The sequence below is a fragment of the Coturnix japonica genome, chromosome 2 (assembly GCF_001577835.2).
Source record: "Coturnix japonica isolate 7356 chromosome 2, Coturnix japonica 2.1, whole genome shotgun sequence".
Classification (NCBI taxonomy): domain Eukaryota; kingdom Metazoa; phylum Chordata; class Aves; order Galliformes; family Phasianidae; genus Coturnix; species Coturnix japonica.
In genome coordinates, this window is record NC_029517.1 from 88,651,566 (window position 1) to 88,669,666 (window position 18,101).

Genomic DNA, 18,101 nt, shown 5'->3' on the forward strand with positions numbered 1-18,101 from the left:
CGGCGGGTGCAGCCGCTCTTTAGCCCGGCGCTGCTCGCTGCTCACCGCTCGCTCCCCACGTCGCACCGGCGGCCCCCGGCAACGCCGCCACTCCGCGGGCACGAGGGCGGAGGCGGCAGTGACCGGGCCTGCTGTGCGCATGCGCCCTCCCGCTTTGCTCGCTCGCTCCCCCACCGCCGGTCGCCGGCCCTGACGGGAGCCCTGCGACGGAGCCGAGCGGGAAGGAGCGGATCCACGCTCCGGGAACGGGCTGTGGGAGCGCTGCGCATCACACAGTATCACAGTGTTGTGCGGGTTGGAAGGGACCTGAGAGATCATTGAGTCCAACCCCCGGGATTCGAGCCCTGTGTAGCAGAGCGGCACTTCTACCACTTGCGCCACAGGGGGGATTCGAACCCAGGGCCTCCAGTGTTGCAACGCGGCATTGCTACCACTGCGCCACCGGGGCACACGCATGCGCCGCTGGGGGTTGTAGTGTTTCTCGGTGCCTGGTGGGCTCTGTAGTCCAGGTTGGGGTGGTGTGTGGTGATGTGGCGTCGTGCTCTGCCTGGCGTCTCAGTGTGGTGTCATTGAAGCTGCCGGAGAGAGGGTAAGAGTGGGTGAAAAGTGAAAGGCCTGGGTGAGTTCATGCAAGATCGGAGTGTGGGTGATGGAATTTCTTCTCTCGTGGACTCACCAAAGATTACTCCACAGTGTTTCTCTGAAGCAATAATTCAGCCCCGGAATTATGTGGTAGTTATATACCTGAAGAATTTCTGAGTTTTTTTTCTCAAAGAATTTCGTGGTGTAGGGAACCTGCTTTGGCAGGGGGGTTGGACTCCATGATCTCTAGAGGTCCCTTCCAACCCCTACAATTCTGTGATTCTGTGAGATACGAGGAGCTGCTGCAAAACTCTAAATACCTCCAGAGGTTCTCTCCTTTCTCTTTTTAAATAGGCTGTCTTGACTCTGTTGCAGTCAGTAGCAAAACCTCTCACCAATTGCAGTGAGATGTCATTCACAGAATCACAGAATGACCCGGGTTGGAAGGGACCTCAAGGATCATGTAGTTCCAACCCCCCTGCCTGGCAGGGCCACCAAACATACACATTTACTAGATCAGGTTGCCCAGGGCCCCGTCCAACCTGGCCTTGAACACCTCCAAGGACGGGGCATCCACAACCTCCCTGGGCAGCCTGTTCCAGGGCCTAACCACTCTCCTAGTATGTCATTCCGGAGGTGTCTCTAGTATCTGTATCACTGCTTGCAGGCAGCTAACATTTGCTTAACGTGAGTTTAACATTTGTCCTGTGTGCTTGTAGATCTTCATGTTTATTCACATTGTGAATTCAGCATCATTGTTGTTATAGTATCTCAGTTTGGAGACTGCCTGACATTTTTCAGAGCTGTTTGCTATTAAATATTAAATGAGTTTTCTTTATGCCTGAGAAGTATCAATGTAGGCTCAGTTTCATAATACTCTTTTCCACTGTTTATTATTCAGGTAGTTTATTCGGTTCCGCCAACTCTGAACTTGAAAGTGTCTTGCAATAAAACAATATCATGGCTTGCTTTGCAATTCCTTGGTGTTATTAAGATTGTCAGAAAAAGCAACCAAGTGCCACGTTACTTGTCATGTTAATGGAAAAACCTCAGTCTCGCTCACTGAAGTAACATACGTATCCTGTACTGCCAAGTCAATGAATATTGCAAAGTAAAGCTGAAGGTCTGTTTTTATTTCTCTTTAAGGAAATACCTGGCCTCTTGGTGCTGCAATTTGTCTTCTGAAACACAAAACTATTCATAGCATACACACAGATTACAGCAGGCCGTGGTCATAATTTACTTAGCAGCTAATGAGTTCCATATATAATTTGAGGCCTACTCGTTATATTGTAAATCAAGGGTAAAATTACAATCCATACCTCTCTGAAGATTTATGACACTATTCCAATGTTACCACAGGCTAGAAAAGTAGATCTTAACTGAGTATCACATCAAGTTTGTTAGACTACAGTGTATTTCTCTACCTAATGAGGTCATTATAAAAACAGGTGATACATACTGAATATGAAAGCAGAGAAAAGCTAATAACACATAACAGCATTCTGATACGTTGCTGTGGTGAGAATTTTTGTTTAAGTGTCGTAACACAAAAATGCATCGATTGATTATTCGTGTAGGAACAAGATAAAAATGGTGTTTTGCCCTTTGCAAAGTATCATCTAACGAACTGAATGAATCCTGAGCCAATGTTAAATGTGCTAAGGACTATTAGTCCTTTGGTAAAGGACAATGTTGTTGGGGAAATAGGTTTTTGGATATTGTTTTCAAGAATCGGTTCTTAAAGTCCACATACATTTGCGATGTAATGAGACAATGAATATGCAAAATGCAGGATATGCGTTGGAGGTCGTTTGCTGATGTTGCAGTTCTAAAAACACATAAACTCTATGCTGAAAAGTAGCCAAAAATAAAATATGTGTAGATAAGCATATAAATCTAAGTACGTAGCTGAAACTCTCTTTGTACCGAGAGTAAAACTGTATTAAATTACACTTTCAGCCTGAGAAGAAATCCTACAGAAACAGCATGGCGGTGTCCTACAGTCATTGCACTTCTTTTCCACTCTGGTATTCTGGCAAACAAAACCACGGTGTTTCTCAGTCTGTTTTGAGAACTCATCTGGCAACAAGGACTCAAATTTCACCTTTCATTTACTCTGTTAATACACATAGGAGCTCAGAGATGCTAACTCTGAGTCTCCCGGGAGACCCCAACAAGCCCTCAAATTACATCTTCCAATTGTGCCTAGATTCTGTTCTAATGGCTCACAAAGTAAATATGAGCATATAGAATCACAGAATTGTAGGGGTTGGAAGGGACCTCTGGAGATCGAGTCCAACCCCCTGCCAAAGCAGGCTCCCTACACCACGTCACACAGGTAGGCGTCCAGGCGGGTCTTGAATATCTCCAGAGAAGGAGACTCCACCACCTCCCTGGGCAGCCGTGTGTTCCTCCTCACCGCTCCACTTGTTAAGATCGTTCTTCCACACATTCGTGCCGGAACTTCCTATGCTGTTACTTTCATCCCATTACCCCTAGGTCCTGTCCCCACGCACTACTGAAAGGACCAGCCTCACCACTATGGCTCCACCACCTCAGGTATTTAAAAACCTGGATCAGTCCCCTCTCAGCTTCTTTTTTCTCAAGGCTAAACAGACCCAGTTCGCTTAGCTTTCCTCATAGGGGAGATGCTCCAGGCCCTTCACCATCTGAGTGGCCCTCCACTGGACTCTTTCCAAGAGATCCCTGTCTTTTTTGTACTGATATAATGTATTGATTAGCAAAAGACAAGTGTTGTACTGAGACCGTGCACAACACACATATTCCCTCTACTAAGCGCTGTGCTCAAGTGCTGTGTCCAGTTTTGGGTGCTATCCTTCAGGAAAGATGTGGAGTGACTGGAACAGGATGCTCAGAGAGGTTGTGAAGTCTCCTCCTCTATTCAAGACCCTCCTGGACACCTTCCTCTGCAGCTTGCTCTGGGGAGCCAGTCTCAGCAGGGGGTTGGGCTGGGTGATCTCTAGATGTCACAGAATCACAGAATTGTAGGGGTTGGAAGGGACCTCCAGAGATCATCGGGTCCAACCCCACTGCCAAAGCAGGTTCCCTACACCAGGTCCCTCCCAGTCCCAGCAATTCTGTGATTCTATGAACTGAAGGGAGGCCAGAAGAAAGCACCAGTAATGGCTGAAGTCAAGAAAACAGGAATGCTGAAGCATAAGAATAGACTGAAAAACTGAGGTTGTTTCGCCTAAGGAAGACATAACTGAGTCATGCAGTGATAACAGTTTTCAAATACATTAGAAGCTAATGCGGAGAGGAAGAAAACAGTCTGCTCTCACTTTCCTTGGCTAGGGCTGGAAGTCATGGGTGTTGACTGGAGCAAAGAACTTTTTAATGGTGAGAACAGTTAGCTGCCTGGAGGGGCAATCCATGGAGTCCTGGTCAGTGACCTCCAAGAACAGGTTAGACGTCTGTTGTGAGGTATAGATTGATCCAATCTTGCGTTGAGATGTGACCTCCAAAGTCCTTTTCAATGCTATGATTCTCTCTTTGTATAAATTCCAGTGTGCTCAGAGATTAAACTGATCATCTGCGGTGGAATTGCACATTCCCTAAGGTCTGAGCCACGGTCCATTAAAATCAGAGGGAATTCTTCCAGTGCCTTTAATAAGCATTGGATCAGGCCCTAATTGAGTGTGTAATTTGGAGCTGAGTATGGAATTTGGTCGACAATTCTGTTAATGATATTTGCAAATGAGAGGAATCCAACTCCTTTTCCCAGGGTACATTAGTTTGCAATGGTTACAAGAGAAAGTAAACACATGCTGAACAACCAGGACTTTATTTTTATAGGAACTGAGTAGGGATGACTGAAGACAAAGACAAGAAGAAGATCTCTGGGGAAACTTCAGCAACTTTTCTCAAAGAATATTTTAGACAGTTATTGTACATCCATTAAGACAGAAGGAGACAGCAAAAAGCTACATTAACAATGCTTTAAAAATACATAGATATCATAGAGGTGAGAATTAAGTGTTTGCTGAAAGACCAAATTAGGGGGAGCCTGAAAATGGGCAGAGGAAAGAAGGGGAGACATTAAAATTTGGGCTGTCGGTGGATTCAATTTCTTGCATAGTGACTGACAGGGAAGGATCTGCTCCCCTGCAGCCTGTTACCTAAACTGCATAAAGATGTTACTCAGCTCTAAACGATCAACTAAATCGCAAGCACTTATGCCAACAAAAGCTCTGCTTCTGCAGTTGCACGTTTCTATCCACTGAAATCCATGTATGAATTCTCAAATGCATAAACTTAAGGGTTTGCAGCTTTGCAACATCATGGCTCACGTGGGCATCTGCAGCTGCTCTGCCTTCATGGGCTTCACCCAGCCCCTGGAAATGCCTTCTGTTTCCCCCTCCTGTAGAAGCAGACAAGGGCTCACAGCACCCTTGGAACAGATGCCAGAAGCTAAGGTTACTAACACATGGTTAATACACAAACGAAAGATCTTTGCTCTTGATTAATTCATTGCATCTTGAAGTAAGGATGCAAGGTTTCTAGAATCATGTCCCCATTTCAATTTGTTGCAGATATCTTCTGTACCTGCACACAAGCTTGAGCATTCTACCCAAAATATTGACTTACTTTGCATTCCAGGGGTAAAAAGTCTGCATAGCATTATTGATGGCATCTTTGACTGCCAAATACTGAATAATTTATGGCTTAATTGTAAAAATGATACCCATGAGAAGCTGTTTTGTTGCAATATGCAATTGATACACCACGCAGACAGAAACTTGTCTTTCAGATCACTAAGATCGCCCAGTCCAGCTGCCAGCCCATCACACCATGCCCACTGACCGTCCCTCAGTGCCACATACACACGGTTCTTGAGCACCTGCAGCAATGGTGACCTCACCACCTTCCTGGGCAGCCTGTGACAGTGCCTCACCGTTCTTTGAGAGAAGAAAAGTTTTCTGCTGCCACTCCATCAACCTGAACCTTCAAGTGAAGAAGGTGCTTCTTCTCCTTTGTCCTTAATACAAGGCTCTTTTCAGGGTTGCACATGGAAAGGACAAGGGGCAGCAGGCAAAAACTGCAACTCAGGAAGTGCCATAAAAACATCAGAAAGACCTTTCTTAACTGTGAGGGTGACAGAGCACTTTAACAGGCTGTGTGGAGAGGTTGTGGAGGCTCTTTCTATGGGGATATTCTTTCCTGTGCACCCTGCTGTAGGGATCTGCTTTAGCATAGAGGTAGACTGGATGATGTCCAGAGGCCCCTTCCAACCCCTACGATTCTGTGATTCTTCTGTGGAGTCACCAACCCTGGGGATGTTCAAGGAACGACTGGATGTTGTATTGAGGGACATGGTTTAGAGGAGCTATTGGTAATAGGTGAACGGTTGGACTGGATGATCTTTTAGGTCTTTTCCAACCTTGGTGATTCTAATCTATGAGAAATTATACTAATTTAACAGAAAAACAATCACTGAAAATCTGGAATGTATTTTATTTTATGTGTGCCAGGCCATTACTTCCTTTTTTCCTTCACTGAGTAAGGCAAATAGAAGTAAGGGAAAAGGGAATCTATAGTGTCCCCATTCTGGCCAGCACCAGATGCAAGTCCCGCCACCAGCAGGCAGGGAATAGCACCTCATCCACACGGAGACTCATGGTATTTGTAAATACTTACTGACAGCTGAAGATCTGAAGAACAGTGCTAAAAATCTTCATGTTGTTTTGTTCTTAACGTTGTTTTCTTTCCATTTCCAGCAATTTTTGTGTCATTTGCCAAGTTAGAAGCAAAAATGTTATGTTTCCTTCCAGATCACTGATAAAGACATTGAATGGCAATGTCTCCTTTGAAGCCGTTAATAACCCATTAGAAGAGAGCAGAAACATGCTGATATAGCTGCTAATTGGTTCTGAGGGCATGTAATGTGGGTAAATTTATTTTGCATAGCACTGTTGTTTTTTTATCCAGCTTGTCATGCAGAGCTACATTGAATACCTTAAAGTAATCCATGCCTCAAATCAATCCATCTACCTTAAGCAACTGCATTTTAGTCTCATCTCCTGTGGTTTGAAAGCACCTATTTTAGATTTAAAATGTATGGATTAACATTACATACGTTTTTGTCTTTGAATTAATACTGATTTGCTTCCCGTGTCTGTCTTGACATTATTTTGCCCAGGCTTCATGTCATGCTTGTTATTATCAGAACCCTTCACGTTTATTCTTTGCAGTGCACCAGGTTCACTTTTTATCCATTTCCCTTGTGCACCGGTATTTGTTCAGATTGAATACGAATGGCTCTCCACCGGTTTTTGTAATACTCCTGGGGGCATTCAGCCCTGAATATTTAACTGTGTTTTGCTTTCACTGATGAACATTCTCTAACACATTCAGTGAGAGAAAAATTCATATCAATTCATTATTGTAACAGAAAAAATCAAGCTTTTCAAAGTAGCTTAGTAAAAACTCTGCTTTCTTATCCAGAAATTATTCCCGAGGTGCATATCTAGGTTTCACTCACATTAGAGGCAGAAAATTACTGTGTTTGGCTCTTGTTAGCTGTTCAGAGACAATACAGTTGTGAGGGAAAGAGCTGAGCTGGATTTTGGCTTATGCATCATTAATGAAACTTTTAAGTAAGTTAAGATGTGGGATGTTCAGTCTCAGAGGTGGCTAAGCCAAAAGATCGCTCCGTAGGCAATTTTCCCATCTCAAGTTGAGGTTGGCACGTAATGTTGAGCAAATCTTAGGAGGCATCCTTGGGATGGTTTTTATAGACAGTAAAGCAAGGAATGGAATCATTACGTTTTTACCACGTCCAATTTTACAACTGAGAATTAGAGTCTTCCCTGAAAGCTTTAGGTCATGAGACTGGGAAAGGCTGTGTGTGTCAGTGACATCACATGTGTTTCTTCCTCCCCCTTTTTTTTTCCTCTGTATTTATTCAAAAGTGAAATGATGTTTCAAATCTTACATTTTCTGCTATTTTTTTTTAGAGGGCAAGTTGGATAGAGAATTCAGAACAACTCACTTGGGCCAATTTTCACAGATTCCAATATCTTCTCATTATAAAAGACTGAGGGATGGTGGGCTTCTGGCCATGACGTTGCAACTAACCAGACTTTGGATCTGTCTCAGTCCAGACAATATAGACGGATGCATCCTTAAACCCAAGTAGATGTAGTTCACTTGATGGGATGATCACAACAACATCTGACTACTTTCCTAGAAACTGGTGGAGCAGTAGAGTTTTCACAAGCTGAGCTTAATCAGGACGTTGGCACATGTTCAGTTTTACTGTCTGTTACCTTCACACAGCTTGGAGTAGCTAATAACATGCAAGACTTTCCAAGATTTTATCATCTGCAGATGACAGGTGATATCACGAAGAAATTGAATGTTTGCATTTGCCTCACAGGAAAACATAGAAATGCACAAAAATGCCCATGAAGCTCTTCTATGTGACAACACTGAGGCCAGCTCTGAAGGAAGTGATGGGGTCACCATGGAGGCCTGACAGTGTGCTAACTTAGCATACACACTAACCTTAGTCCTCAGAGCCTCGGAGGGCTGTCTCGGAATTGCTCCTACTCAGGGGATTCATAGAGGGAGGGCAGGATAAGAAAGGACAGCTGCATAAATTGGAGGCATTCACCTTGGTGGAAGAAAGGTAACAGTTTGTGCCGCATCATAATCAGTCAGAATCTCATGCTTCACCAACCAGCGCTGAGTACAATAGTATATAAAATGACAAAGTAATGGACATCCTGTGACATCATAGCAACAATTCTGTTTAAAATTGCAGGTGTGGATAAAATCTGAGAGAAAAATCCTGCATTGCCTCATCACACACTTTGTACGGCATGGGTATGTATCACATCAGATAGGCTACTTCGCTTCAAACACAACTTGCTTACATTTCTAGCATGACCCAAAGATATCCGAAGGCAGTCACGCATTCCCTAATTCTAATTACTTGCCTGTGGCTGGCTTAAAATGTGCACCATAATTATCTAACTTCCAGGATATAGTTGCTACGCCTTGGAGGCCCTGCTGAGAAGAAGGACAATTTCCAGCGCTGGTTTAAAACATCAGGGAGCACAATGTCTTTCCTCAAACATCTTGAAGAGTGAGAGTCTCTCGCAGGAATTCTGGCACTGCTTCACTGAAAAATCAGGCGTTCTTCAAAAGCAGACCTGTCAGAAGGCAGCCTGAATAGCATTGGGTGAGATTTTCATGCATCTTTCACTGGGGTGTGATTTGCAGCAAGGTGAGGTGCAGTGTGTGAAAGGCATGCCCGCTGACATGAAGATAACTTGATGACTCAAGTCTGGCGGATCTTCGAAGACATTAGTTCCCTCCTGGGAAAAGTAAAATAAAATAATCTTCCATTTTATATTCCAGTGATGGATGCTTTGTTATTGTGTAGCCTTTATACTCCCAGCAGCAAGTACTGAAGAACATGAAGAACTGCTGTGGTTAAATCACTCAATGCAAATCTACTTGGATACACTTGCCCTTTCTTCTGCATTCTTCTCTGGAATGATTTGCCCTTTTCCTACGAAAACAACCCATCATGCCAAGACATCCTTTAGCTGAAATGAAGCTTCCTGAAAGGCTAAACCATGTAGGGAGAATGGCTATACAAGTGCACGGCAGTGTGTTCACCACAGTCATTAGTCCAAGGCTCCTACTTGCTAACCTATCACGAGCTACGTGAATGGGCGTCATCTTTTATGCAATGGGCTTTGCACTCTGTACATTCAGGAATACACATAGATAAAGTCTTATTTTCCACAGGCGGAGTCTTTAGCCACCTGAGGCACTCTTCATCTTGTGTTTGTTTACACTCATTTGTGGGCCAGGGTTCCTTAGTAACGACGGTGTTAATGAGGCTGTGCCATGAAATACGTGTATATGCACTTTGACCGTTTATGATGTGATAACCCTTTTACATCAAATTTCCATTTCAGATATCTCTTTTGTTCTCTGTCTGTCACCTCAGTGGGGTTGTTACCAACCTCCAGGAGTATCTTCCAAGGTAGGAGGACATCATTATGTTGTTTCCTCCTTCTTTCCTCTTCACTATTTTATTGCCAATGTGACATTCTGGCTTTGTTCTCATTTCAAGAAAACTAATTCCTCTTCAAAAATTCTGTCTTCTGAAAAGGAATAACCTCCATTGGAAATGTCAGCTGCTGATAAGACTTCTGTCCCTCTGTTCTGTGACGGTGGGGTGGGGAACTGGTCAGGTGCCAACAGGCGGTTCAGGTTGCCACCTTGAAAGCAAATTTTCCTTGAGAATGGAGAACGAGTGTTGCAAATCTCAGAAGGACAAATGGTATCTCTGAAGGGAGTGGCACTGGGAAAGCATTCTGATTTCCATTCCTGAATGTCTCAAAAAATAGCACAGAAAACCTATGCGTTCATTTTGAATATCCCTTCCGGGGGCCCTTGGGAGATTCCTACCACACACTTAAGCTTCTTTTGGTAAAGATCTACAGTGCAAAATTGTACCATCAGAGAGTGATGAACACAGAGCGTAACTTGGATAGTTGGTAATAATTCTCTGTCTGCTGATGATTTGTTTTTTTGCAGAGCTGTTGTATTGGAAAGGGATTTTGAAATGCATGGTGTTACCCAGGCTGCATCCATTGCTCTTTCGTGCTAAACTGCTATGAAACTTCCCAGCTTGTATTTGTCAGCACAGCAGCCTGGTTCTTTGAAGACAACCAGAAGCAGGGATTTCTTTTGTAAGGTGCTTAACCTACATTTCAACCCTATTAAAACAAGCAAAGAGAAACCAGTACCGTCCTCTTATTCATTTCGTACTTATTTGCTAAGTGAGTAACAGCAGTGCTATCTCTTGCCTACCAAATCATGCTGTACCGTCAGACAGGAGGAAACGGGACGTTCATTTTCCTCAAGGGCATCTCTTAGGCATGTGAGCTGACTTCCTCATTGATTGCCACTTGTCAATATGTAATCAGAAGCCGAGCGGTTGCCTCTTTCATAGTCTGCCACAGAGCATTCCCCTAGAGCTCTCTGCTTATTAGAGGGGAATAGGGATCTGGTTGTTAGGTATTTATCCTCTTATTTCAACACACATTTTACCATAGCAAAGGGAGCAGAAACGACATTGACTAAAGTAAAATAAATTGGCATTAAGAGGATTTCAGTGGATGTGTGGTTTTGTTTCCTAAAATACCCAGAGTGTGGGAATGAGAAAGGTTGAGGCTTTCGTCATCAATTTGGTGTGTCTTACAGAAAGGTTCAAAGGTGGTCAGAAAGATCAGGCTTGGCTTCGCCAGGAGCTTTTGAGAAACAAGGTCAGCACCTTTTGCAGAAAGTCTATTTGTTTGCAGTACTTCAGGGAGTCGCAGGGATGAAATGGTTTCTGATCAGAGTAATTTAACAGCCAAGAGAAGAAGAAAAATAAACCTAAATCCTTCCCAAGATGATAAATTTTTAATTCCAAACCAGAAGCCTCAAAATTCTTTTCCACACCCCAGCGCTTGACTTCTGTGCACTGAATAATGACGTCTTATTAAACACTTGTTAATTGCTGTGACACTGAAGGCAAGTTAGTACAGGTCGATTGCATTTCCAGTTCTGCCAGCGTGTAGTCCCCAAGCTTTCACAACTACCGTGTTACAAAACAATTCCAATAATGATTCCACACCTTATCTGTTGAAAACACACCATTACGAATCTTCATATAATGAGCATGCCCTCATATTTCTACAGAACACGTTGCCACGATAAGTGGCCATACAAACCAATCTCTATCAGGACACACTCGGCAGTATCAGCATGATGCAAATGCAGACATTTTGCAGCAAGGATTCTTCTTGTAGAGCTTATTGCAGAGATGAGAAAATCACCTGAAATTGATTTTTCAGACAAGCCGTGTTATGCTGCATTATGCTATGACTTATTACTTCTCAACCTGATAAATGCGGTCAACTATTGATTTTGCAGTCTTTACGGAAGGGTTTTACTTTGGGACAGTGAAAGAGCAACTATGTTCAATCAAACAATGAAATCGGCACTGGTACAGATGCTAAATAGATTCTAATCCAAAGCAGATCTTATTAATGGTCAAGAACACCATCACACATGAATGCATCTCATTGTGGAAGCCGAGTCCTCAGGGAGCAACCTACACCAATTAGCAGAGGCCTTGGCACAAACACTTCCAGCCACTCCGTCCTCCCGTACACGTCTCAATGCTTTTAAGAAAATTACACTGTAGCCTCGTGTATAACAGCATCAAGGAGGGAAACAAAAATCTTGCATCTTTCTGTTTTCCTTTCAGAGAAAAAGAGAGGTTTCACAATCTGATAATGCAGCCTAAACACTCTTACAGCTTAGTTGAGGGGGCGGAAGCATGAAGGAGATACGCAGACTGTTTCATCAGATTTTCTGTCCTCATTTCAGAAGAGTGTTCAAGAGATCACAGCAGGGCGTCCTATGGTGCTCTGCAGAAAGACTGAAGCTGTATTAGGGAAGTTTTTGAAGCCCGTAACATCAAATGATTTTCCCTATCTGCCCAGAGACACAATCTTCAGTTTTCAAAAGGGAAGCAGAGGGGGTTTATTTCCCAACCAATTATGCTGCTCCCCTCTTAAGGCAAAATAAAGCTGCAAATTAACACGAAGCACTACAAGAACACGCTTCCAGGCCACGTGAAACATCCCACTGATAACGCCAGGATATGGATGTCAAAGGGCACAGCTCTTCACAATGAAAGCAAAAACAGCACTCCTGACTCTACAACACCAAGAATAGCTGCAAGAGGCTTCTTAGGCTTTCATTGAATTATGTACAGAATCCCGGCATGGCTGAGGCAGGCAGGGCCCTCTGGGTCCCCCAGTCCCAGCAATGCTGCAGCAGGGCCACCCAGAGCAGGGCGCCCAGGCGGCTTCTGGAGACCTCCAAGGAGGAAACCCCACAGCCTCTGGGCAGCCTCACAACAGAGGCGCTCCTTCATCTCCATGACCCTACACTGGTCTTTTTCTAGTAAGCCCACAGTTCTCTTGTAATGGGTCACTCAAAACTGGAGCCAGCACTTCAGGTGCGGCCTCACCAGTGCTGTGTAGAGGAGGATCAATTCTGAGCTCCTGGCAGTGTTCCGATGCAGCCAAGAATACCGTCATCCTTCTTAGCAGCAAGGGCATGCTGCTGGCTCCGGTTCAACTTGGCATCTGTGCCACCTTTTCCATTTTACATTTATGAATCTGACTTAAATTTTTATTTTTGAATAGCTGGAAATAAATACATAGTTCTTCAATGTGATAATGAATGCTTTTAAAGTGGGAAACAGATCCTGCTGGGTATCTTTAAGGAGGAAGTAAACTCACAGAGGCTCCTCTGAAATTCTGGTTTCTCCTTATAAAGGGTTGTTTGGGTTGCTTGGTAGTATTTGGTCACCATGTTCCCAACAGATGTGTCATTCACAGGCTTTCTAACAGCGCTTCTCATGTGTTGGTGTGAGTTTATCTCAGTCATTGGAAAAGCTCTTCTCCAGAATCCCATTTTTCCTTATATATAACAAAGTAAAAGATATATTCACAGTCCTCATTATTATGGTAATATCTGTGAAGCTACAAATTGGATCACACAAGAAAATCACAGTGAATGTACAAACCCCTTGAAACAACATCACTGGGAAGCACTATGTACTGCATACTCTTGAAGGGAGTGTTAAATCTTAACTCTTAAGGACAAACTCAAGAGTCATAAATCAGACATGAAATGCACTGTCGTAAATAAAAAGGTACAAAATAGAAAATGCCACAAGAGCCACACGTGTTATGTTTACAATTAAAGTGCACGGTACCTCCAAGGTCACTTCTTCCCAACAACCACTGTTCCAAGTTTCCCCACTGGGACAAACCAGTCTTCTAATGGGTTAAGTCGAACAATTTCTAGCAAAGGGATGCTCACACTTTCTGTCCACCTGCACTTTGGGATCCTCCCGGAATGCATTCAGCTCTGCCGAGAGACCAGCTGTGCATGTTTCAAGCAGCATTCTTTTAAATCCCAGTTAGGCAACACGCAGATAGGAAACAGCCATTTTTGGAGAGCAAATAATGAGAAAAAAGGGACCTGTTTTGTTCTGCTTTATTGAAACCAGGCATCCTCAAATCAGAGGCATTTAAGACGTTTATTAGCGTTAATCATTGCAGGTTAAATAAAACACAGAAGGTACATCTCAGGGCAAAAATATAATTAGGTATGATACAATTAATACGTAAAACTGAATGTAAAGTATGAACAGATTGCAGCATCCCATACATGCAGCATGTGGGTCCAGCCCAATCGAAGCTCTTACATAAACAAAACAGAGGAAGAGTACTTGGAAAGTGATTTTAAACGCACAATTTACCACTGACTCTGGCTTAAATAGTTAAGGGTAGGATAGCAAACTACATCATCACTGTACTGAAAAGGTCTGTGTGTAGACTGAATGCTCTTTTTACAACCTAATAATGTATACCATCATGTGCCATGAAGGATTACTGAGCAGACAAGGGACAATAGGTAACTTTCCCAGTTACTAACGTATACACATGGTATGTTATAGTACTTTAGATAGACCTGCTATACCATGAATAAAAATAATCTGATTTTTTTTTTTTAATGCAACTTCAACTCTTCCAAATGCCAAACATTGGACAATAATGACCTTTTCTATATTTCTCAGCTGCAAGACCAGCTTTTCCACAATATGCCATTTTCATGCATAAGAACGGCAAGTCAACGATTGTACCTATGCGTATCTCCATCTTCTTGCTACCCTCAGCCTTAAGTTTTAACTTCATAAAGGTGAAACGACCATAAACAAAAAATGTACTTACAGAATACAATGTTCAGTATATGAGACCCAGCCATAGTGGAAAAAATACACTACTTGTCAGCGTAACAATAAAAAACTGCACTTATATACACACTCATATGCAGAGCTCACGATAAGCCGGAAAAGCGAGTCACCTGCAGCTGGAGGGTCACAGCCATGAATCACGGTGCAAACAGACTCCACCTGGCACCACACAGTGCCCCAGTCCTGCTGCCAGCTCGCTTAAGACAAGCAGACTCCAACAGAGCCAGCACCAGCTGGTTGATGAAGAACTGCACACTGTTCTTATCACTGTCAGGAGAGCAGAACAACGACAGAGTTAAGTGCTCCTGTACGGTCATGGAGCTTTCAACCGGCCATTAGCCAGTAGGGAATTATGATCACTGCTGAAAGCTTTGACTCAGAGATTGTTTGCTTCTCTGTCGTTTTTCTGGCTGTTTATGAAGGGTGGTGTTACTTACTTTGCAAACAACAAAGGCAACGAAAGAAAGCAAAAATTCTACACGTGAAGATCGCTATTTCTTAAACCAACCATTCCCCCACAGGAAGAGGCAGGCTAAAGCTGTACTTCAGCTTTGACAAACAGGAGATAAACTGACATCATCACTGAAGGCTGGCCCTATCTTAGAAGTAAACACAAGCTACTACACAGCATTGTGCCATGCTGTTTCTACACGAGGCTCCAGAGTTCTCTGCTGAAGCTCACCGTAACCCAAGAAGAGCTCAAGGCCAGGTTGGATGGGCCCTGGCAAGCTGAGCTGGTGGCTGGCAGCCCTGCTCATGGCAGGAGGTGGGCTGGATGGGCTCTGAGGTCCCAAGCCACCCTGCGACTCCAAGATTCTATGAACTTATTTGAGTGAGAAAAAGAAGAAAAAGGTAATTGAGATTTAGCCTACCTAACGCAAAAATACCTTTGAGCCTACTTTGCTAGCATTTGAATTGTAAAATCTGCCAGAAATCCTTTGTAATGATTTCCAATTTTACACTATTTAAAGGCGTAACTCAAAAACCCATTCTGAATCACAAGCAGCTTGCTGGCATCTGTGAGAACTGGTTGGTCAAGACAACATCTGTCCCATTCAGATCCGCATGAATGGCCAGCTCTAGCAAAAACTCAGAGTACAAAGTACTCGAAGAACCGTATTACAAAGCCTTCAGTCATTTCAAGTCGGGCTTAATGAGATTTGAGACATCACATTATGAAGACAGATACCATAGAGATCTATGAAAAGTTAAAAATCAGTCACGCGTGACTACTATACGTTCAGCTAAATTTTGTGTTAAAACATGTGGGCTCCACCTCACCTTGTTTAACAAGTGTAGCCTTTCACAGATGGGCCACAGACCCCATCAATACCATTAATCTGTGTTGGTGATCAGTTCCTAATAGTTTAGGCCATGGTAACCTCTCTCACCCTCCTCTAGTTGTCTGGGCTCCCCAAGCAGACTCACACCAGGGTGGGATATAAGAACTCTATTTTTGCTTTATTAAAACACAGCCTTTAAGCTCAAACCATTTTTAAATGCTGCTGTGGTTCTTCCAACAGCCCCATGGAAATGTCTTGGATGGCCCCTAAAGGAGCCTTACCAACTATCAACTGTGATGACTACTGAATTTTCATGTGAACGATGATGGATTACCAGTAGAACAGTTGCTGCAATTAAGCAGCAGCATGGATAAGCACAGGCAACAAAACTGAAAGGTCATCCTAACTCTCCTTTTGGTTGCAAGCTCTTATGTCTGTGCTTACAAATTTTCAGGTGTGAGTGCTTTCAAAAGAATCCAAAACATCAGAGAAGATATTAGGTGAAAAAACAGTGCAGTTTAGGTTCTTAGATAAGGTGAGGTGGGGAACACCCAGCTGATCTTAACTATTTAAGCCCTCCAAAGAAAAGGAAATAACCCCATTCAGTAGACCCGTCTCTGTTTCAAGCACTAATAACTGGTACCATTTTATCAAAGCAACCACACAACTAAGCAAGAAAGTCTGGGTTTATGCACAAATACTGAAGCCCAGCTCTCACCTGCCTGTTTATGATTTATAACAATAAGTTACTTTTCTCTTTTATAAGGCCCCCAGAAAAGGTGTGGTGAGGCCAGTTTTCCCAGTAAGAGAACAAAGCAATGTTGGACTATGAGGTGAACTCACCCTAATTTAGATTTCCTGAACTGATGAAAAAGCAAAATCAGTCACATGTATTCATAAGAGATGGAAGCGAAGAACACAATTTCACGTTATTTCTAGTTCATAGCCATCCATGGGATTTATTTTTCTACACTGTGCTGCAAATAAGCTTCAAAGGCATCATGCAGTAGTCCCTCTGTATTGCATCCCACGTTGCTGAAGAAACTATTCCGCAAAAGAAGAGAACGGCACTTGTAAGGAAACACTCTATGTTGCTTTATTAGATTCCAGCCTTTAAGCCCAAACAGTTTTTGCACAGAACTGTCATCCTTCCAACAGCCTTCTGGAGATGTCTTGGAGCGAGTTAGGGAAGGGGTCCTCCTGACCCACTGGGGCAACGTGGCACTCTCTTCTAGAAATAGAAGTGGGATTGTTAAGCTGAGAGATCTTTAGCCTGGGACACAGATTTGGAGGAAACTTGATAATAGTAATTAAGCTGATATTTGTGGTTTTTTTTTAAACAATTTCAGCAATTAATGAAGCATATGCCATGGAAATCACTTCAAGCAAAATGCAGCTGCTGCTACTTCAGTTCTTTCCAGAGCAATGGGGACTGTGTGGGGTCCCAGCAGCCTCCTTCGCGACAATTCCTTCCTTCACATGGCACAGCTCCTCCCGGTGCAGATGTTGACTTGCAGCCTGAACAAACCGCACTTGCTCATCCTTTGGATCCATTTTTCTAGTTAGTAAATTAAGTTCAAATCTTGCTGGTATTTACTGAAAGCACAAGATGAAGCTACATCTCCAGAAAAATATAGAAGCAGAGTCCAGCTAACAAGGCAGAGAAACTTTCCCAAAACTCAGGAGTTATAGGTTTTTGCACTTTGTTATTACACAGAAAACTCTAAAAACATGCCAAGTCCACTTTGCAGTATAAAAAGAGATTTCTTATGGTATCAAATCTAGAACTTTTATAAAAAGGTTCTTTTTATTAAAAAAAAAAAAAAAAAAAAAAAGACAGTCATTAGCTGAAACAGAGGATCAGAACACCCTGACACTCTAATTTTGACAGGATATTTAGAGAGGATTTTCCAAGTAGGTTTTTACAAAATCCATTTTTAAAGCAAAGCTTTCTGCTTCTGGTCCTTGTGTTATCACTCGCAGGAAGTATTGAAATTACTGCTTTCAAGATCAGGAGCCGCATCACTGAGATCATGAAGTCCTTTCTCCGTGAATGTGTAAATGGAGCTGTTTTTCAAGTAAATCTCAAAAGATCAAGTTGGGTCAGCAGCACCGCCTACCCGTCTGTGAAGTCTGCCTTCCAAGTTTGATTGCTCCATTGTTACCATTTTCATGAGGATCTAAGGGTGGAATTTGCTGACCTGAAATACATGAGGAGACAGTTAATTCAATTTTCCTGATGCAGTAACAACACGGGCAGATAACAGTTATGGCAATTTAGCTTGCGTAACAATTACATCTGTAAAATTTAACCAGAAAAGAAGCATCTTCTCTGCACCTTAAATCTTTTTCCCTTGCATCCCGCT

General features: G+C 43.0%; 1 long non-coding RNA gene across 2 annotated transcripts; it reads left to right on the forward strand.

Annotated features, from left to right (window-relative positions):
* Positions 1 to 38: 38 nt before the first annotated feature.
* On the forward strand, positions 39 to 17,570 carry LOC107310022. Of its 2 annotated transcripts, none has more exons than XR_001553438.2 (2): positions 39 to 589; positions 7,563 to 17,570. It is a non-coding gene; the product is annotated as an uncharacterized LOC107310022 (long non-coding RNA). The 2 variants fall into 2 exon arrangements; XR_004306184.1 differs by lacking the exon at positions 39 to 589 and adding an exon at positions 5,902 to 6,494.
* The last annotated feature ends 531 nt before the right edge of the window (positions 17,571 to 18,101 follow it).